This window comes from Triticum aestivum, chromosome 3D (assembly GCF_018294505.1).
Source record: "Triticum aestivum cultivar Chinese Spring chromosome 3D, IWGSC CS RefSeq v2.1, whole genome shotgun sequence".
Classification (NCBI taxonomy): Eukaryota; Viridiplantae; Streptophyta; class Magnoliopsida; order Poales; family Poaceae; genus Triticum; species Triticum aestivum.
In genome coordinates this window covers 249,329,552-249,335,899 of record NC_057802.1, presented here as the reverse complement: position 1 = coordinate 249,335,899, position 6,348 = coordinate 249,329,552, and positions in this window count along the sequence as shown.

Sequence of the window (6,348 nt, the reverse complement as noted above, 5' to 3'; positions counted from 1 at the left end):
GCCTTCACTCTTTGACATACATCACAAACTGCTACATACTCCGCAATATCCTTCTTCATTCCGGTCCACCAGAAACTATCCTTTAAATCCAGGTACATCTTAGTATTTCCTGGGTGAATTGAATACGGCGAATCATGGGCCTCTTGCAAGATCAACTTCCTGATCTCTGTATCATTGGGCCCATAAACGCGGTCCTCAAACCATAAGGTATCGTGCTCATCCTCACGAAATCCCTTGGCTTTTCCTTTACTCATCGTTCCTTTATCTCAGCAATCTCCTTGTCGGTCTTCTGAGCTTCTCTGATCTTATCCATCAAAGTAGACTGAATCTCCAATGCTGCTACATAGCCTCTCGGAACTATTTCCAAACATAGTTCGCGAAGATCCTCTGCTAACTCCTTGGGTAACTCTCCAGTCATGAGTGTGTTGACATGGCTCTTGCGGCTCAACGCATCGGCTACCACGTTAGCCTTCCCTGGGTGATAATGCAATCTCATATCATAATCCTTAATGAGCTCCAACCATCTCCTTTGCCTGGGATTCAACTCCTTCTGCGTGAAAATGTACTTCAAACTCTTGTGATCCGTGTACACCTCACAATGGTTTCCGATGAGAAAATGCCACCATGTCTTCAACGCATGCACTACGGCTGCTAACTCCAAATCATGTGTAGCATAATTCAACTCATGGGGTTTAAGTTGTCGTGAGGCATACGAAACAACTCTTCCCTCCTGCATTAGCACTGCTCCAAGTCCTCGACGAGAAGCGTCGCAATATACTTCATAATCCTTGCGTTGATCTGGCAGAATCAACACTGGCGCTGTAACTAAACGTTTCTTCAACTCCTGGAAACTAGCCTCACATTCCTCCGTCCAATTGAAGTTGGTGTCCTTCTTCAACAACTCGGTCATAGGTTTTGCAATCTTCGAGAAATTCTCAATGAATCTCCGGTAGTATCCTGCGAGTCCAAGAAAACTCCGGATCTCTCCAACTGACGTGGGTGATTCCCAATTTGTCACAGTGTTAACCTTGGTGGGATCTACTGCTATTCCTTCTCCGGATATAACATGTCCAAGGAATCCAACTTCCTTTAACCAAAACTCGCACTTGCTGAACTTGGCATATAACTGATGTTCTCTGAGCTTTCCAAGTACCAAACGCAAATGCTCCTTATGCTCTTCTTCATTCTTCGAATAGACCAGAATATCATCAATGAACACTACGACGAACTTATCCAAAAACTCCATAAACACTTTGTTCATCATGTTCATGAAATAGGCAGGTGCGTTAGTCAGGCCAAATGACATAACGGTGTACTCATATAGCCCATACCTTGTGGTAAAAGCTGTCTTGGGTATATCCTGCTCTCGAATCTTCAACTGGTGGTATCCTGATCGCAAATCAATCTTGGAAAATACTTTAGCTCCTTGTAGTCGGTCAAACAGATCATTGATCATCGGCAGTGGGTACTTGTTCTTGATTGTTACTTCATTCAATCCACGATAATCAACAACCATCCTCAACGATCCATCTTTCTTCTCCACTAGAAGTACTGGTGATCCCCAAGGTGACGAACTTGGGCGAATATATCCTTTATCCAGTAACTCCTTAATCTGCTTCTTAATTTCTTCCAAATCCTTAGCGGGCATCCTGTACGGTCTCTTAGATATCGGCCCTGTGCCTGGCAAAAGCTCAATCAAAAACTCAATGTCTCTATCCGGTGGCATGCCTGGCAACTCCTCTGGAAATACGTCAGGGAAATCCTTCACCACTGGCACTTCCTCCTGTACAACTCCTGATAAGGAATTCACTTGAGTCCTCTTCGGCACATGCCGGGATACATACTTAATCCTTCTTCCTTCTGGGGTAGTAAGCAAGATCGTCTTACTGGCGCAATCGATGTTTCCTCCATACATCGATAGCCAATCCATTCCCAAAATCACATCCAAACCTTGCGACTCCAAAACTATTAGGTCTGAGGGGAAAACATGCCTACCTATGGCCAATGGCATCTGAAAACATCCTTGGCTTGCCATATACTCTGCTCCTGGCGAGGTTACTAACATAGGTGTTCTAAGAACTTTGGTGGGTAACTTATACTTATCCACAAATCCCCTTGATATGTATGAATGTGATGCACCAGTATCAAAAAGAACGATTGCAGTAAATGACTTAACCAAAAACTTACCTATTACTGCATCAGGCTGTGCTTCAACCTCCTCCACGTTAACGTGGTTCACCTGTCCCCTGTTGAAAGGGTTCGGCTTCTTCCCCGAGCTTCCATTGCCATTTCCATTCTTAGCTTCCGGACATTCAGTTGCATAATGTCCAGTCTTCTGGCACTTGAAACAAGTAATGTGGCTCAGATCCCTCTTGGCTGGGGTTGATGGGTTGGTACGGTTCTGTCCGTTGCTTCCTCCGTTCCCATTGCCATTCTTGGGGCCACTATGATTGTGCGAGCTCCCTCCATTGTGATTGTGACCTCCGTGGTTATGCTGAAGGTGTCCTCCTGAGTTCGGGGTAAAACGAGGCTTCTGATGAGCTCCTGTACTGTACTTTCCTTGTCCATACTTCCTCTTATGGCTCTCAATCTGCTGCTGCTTCCCTTCAATCATGAGAGCTCTGTCTACCAACTCCTGGTAGTTGTTAAAAGTTGCCACCATCAACTTCATGCTCAGCTCATCATTCAGTCCTTCCAGAAACTTCTCCTGCTTAGCTGCATCCGTAGCAACGTCATCTGGGGCATAACGTGCTAACTTACTGAAATCCTCCACGTATTGGCCAATGGTACGTCCTCCTTGCCGTAAGTTGCGAAACTCACGCTTCTTCATGGCCATAGCTCCTGCTGAAACATGGGCAGTACGGAAAGCTTGCTGAAACTAGTCCCATGTGACAGTGTCAATGGGGTGAGTGGCTGTGTAATTCTCCCACCATGATGCTGCAGGTCCATCAAGATGATGTGCGGCAAAACACACTCTCTCCGCATCTGTGCATCCCGCAGTGGTCAATTCCCTTCCAATCTTGCGGAGCCAATCATCTGCAACAATCGGCTCAGTGCTGCTGGAAAACACCGGCGGATTCAGCTCAAGAAACGGGCTAAGTGATCAACATGTGGTGGTGGTGGGTTGTTGTTGTTGTTGCCTTGGTTCTGAACTAGCACTTGCATCAGGGCATTCTGCTGCTGAATCAACCGAGTGACCTCCGGTGGGAAAACAAATCCGGTGTCGCGTCTCGGAGGCATCTAATGGGTTTAGAAAAGATGAGAAAATAGGATAGAATGAGATCTAGAGGGAAAACACTACCCATATGCACATGAGACAAACACAATCATATCACTCCAATCAATTCAAACAAGGCATACAATCGATCTAACTATCGTTACAAAGTGCTTGGACTATACTATATACATGGGGAAAATACTACTACTAATTTGGTGGTCTACTAGAAATTTTGATCGGTCGAAGACTCCATGATATCTGCTCCGGCTTCATCCTCCAAATCATCATCACTGGGGTCCGAGTCGGTGTCGTCGATGATGATGTAGTTCTCCGGGCAAGTAGAATCGTCATCTTCTCCTCCTGGCGCAGGGTCTCCCATGAAAACTCCTAGCTTCTTTGTCAGGTCGCCATTCTTCTCCAATAATGTTGCGATTTCCTCCTCATATCCATCGCGTGTAGACTTGAGTTCTTCCTCCAGCTCCGTGATCCTGGTCTTTGCCTTCTTCAGATCTATCATGCCTGCGCACATCTGGTTCTCCTGGCGACGAATGTGCTGGTTTAACTCCTGAATGAAAGCTGCAATAGATCTATCCTTCCTAGTGCTGATCATCTCCCATTGCTCATCTCGGCGCCCACAAATATGATAGATATTATCCTTGAGATCATTGTGGTACACTTCTCCAATGCGTCCCATGGTGATGTGGGCTGCCATGCTCTTTCCTAGACTCCAGGTTGGTGCATCAAAGGAAAACTCTATGGGCTCAGTGACTGGCATGAACGTCCTTCCTGGAACTTGAACTTGAATCATCCAGCGCTCCTCTTCTGGTAGTGTGGCGTTGTAGGTCCCGGTGAAGCTTGGTATTCCGATGTTCAGGTACCTAGTAACTTCCTTCAAGTGTCGTCCAAAAGGTGTATCCTCATCCGGTTGCGCGAATTTGTTCCTTGCATCCGCCATCCTAAAAGAGTGGAAGAAAGGAGAGGAGTCAGAAATGAGAAGAGAGTAGTGATCTAGGGCTTTAGCTTAGTGGCCGTGTCCTACAGTCAGCGTGTGCTCTGATACCATCTTGTAGCAACCAGACCTCAAACAGTCTAGTCTCTGTGCATCAGTGTCATCCCTGGATCGGTAATGCTGACACGCACAGTACTTGACGGATTTATAACAGAGTAGCAATCACACACTTATTACATCGAATAGTCTCTAGAGAGAACTTATTACAATTAATATGGCTTAAGGCCATCTAAATACGATAACAACGGAAGGCTTGGAAGATAAAGTGAGTCCATCAACTCCAACGGCATCACTGAGTATAAGACCACGACCTATGGCACCTTACTCGTCGTCTGAAAAGTCAGCAACATGAATGCTGCAGCCCGAAAACAGGTTAGCACATGGAATATGCTGGCAAAGTAACACATAGAGAGTAATGAATAGAATAATGCTATCTCTACATGCATATATGGCTGGTGGAAAGCTTTATGGTTATAGTTTTGCGAAAAGCCAATTTTTCCCTACAGCAAAGAAATAATTTTTTAAACTATCATGGTGGTTGTTAAACATTGCGAAGGTACCTCCAAATCAATCCCAATTAAGAACGTGATTAACCCAATCAAATTAAATTAAGTAACATGATGATGAGATTCACATGATAATCCAAGAACTAGATACTCAAGATGTCCATAACCGGGGACACGGCTAACCATGATTAGTTTGTACACTCTGCAGAGGTTTGCACACTTTTCCCCACAAGACTCGATCTCCTCCGTTTGATTTCTCGCACTACATGGTGTTTGAGAAACGGATGACCGAGACACAGTCTTTCAGAAACAATAACTCTTTACTCCGGGTGGACAGTTACACCTACTTTCCCCTACATCTGCTAGCCCACCACTGAAAGAGGTCATGCAACATACTCAACTATGCTAGAGCCCATAATAGCTTGTGGCTGCACACGGAAGTTTCTAGCATGAATAATCTCATGATCCCTTTGAGCCTGGGTGGCGGTCCATAGGATAATCTCACGGGTACTCCGGGATATCCAAAAATATAGGCAACACTGGGTTCCCCAGGTGCCTCAATCGACCCAGATGTGAATTAAAGTAACCACCTTAAGTTGAACCATTAATTAACATCCTCACACCTGTCATGGAAATTCACTCAAACCCAATCCACGTCTACGAGCATAGCATAGCAATATAAGCAAACGTAGAAGTAACTCCCAACGGTTTGATAATAAACAGGGCAATAGGTACTACCTCATCTACTTCCCAAAACCCACATATTAAACAGTTCCTAACCATGCAATAGTTTGAGGGTTGATCTAATGCAATAAAACTGGGTGGTAAAGAGGTATGATCAAAGTGTTACTTGCCTTGCTGATGATCCGTGAAACCTAGAGACTCGTAGTAGCACGCTTCGCACTCCGGGTACTCTATCGCAAACAAACAATACATACATAAGCAATCAAGCAACCGTGCACGGGTAAAACTCAAAATAAGAGATCTAACCAGAAAGTTCAACTTAAGAACTCCGGTTTGCAAAAAGAATCAAATCGAACGAAGCAACGAAACTCAAACGGCGAAAGAAACAATCTCCGTTTACTAATCTGGACCTAAGTCAAATTTTACAGTAGCAAAAACTTGTTTAGGTTGATTAAACGAAAAGAGGGTTTCGAGATGAAACTCTAGGCGCTTGAATCGCCTGATTCCGATAAACGAGCGAAAAGTTATACTAAAGCGAAGAACAGATCGGAAATCGCGATCGAAAATAATCGCGAAAAATCCGAGAAAAAGAAAAACCGATGAACAGGCTAACGGTGGTGGGTGTGTGGATGGAATGGATCTGGATCTCTCTCTACGGTGGTGGTGCTGTTCTACTTATAGTGGCCTTGGTCCTCTCCCCAAAATGAAGGAGGGAAGGGATCCCACAATGGCCAAATTCGAAGGGAGACAACTAGTACATCTTATCCTGACAAAAGGTAGTCTTCGCCTGCAAAGCCTCTGGTCATGATGCCATGGTGGGCTCGGCAATGACCTCCATCCTGCCGTCCCGGCGGTCTTGGTCTTGTTGCATGGAAATTGAAACCTTTGGCTGATTCATCGGGACTCCGCGCCTGCGCTTGCCTCTTTAGCAC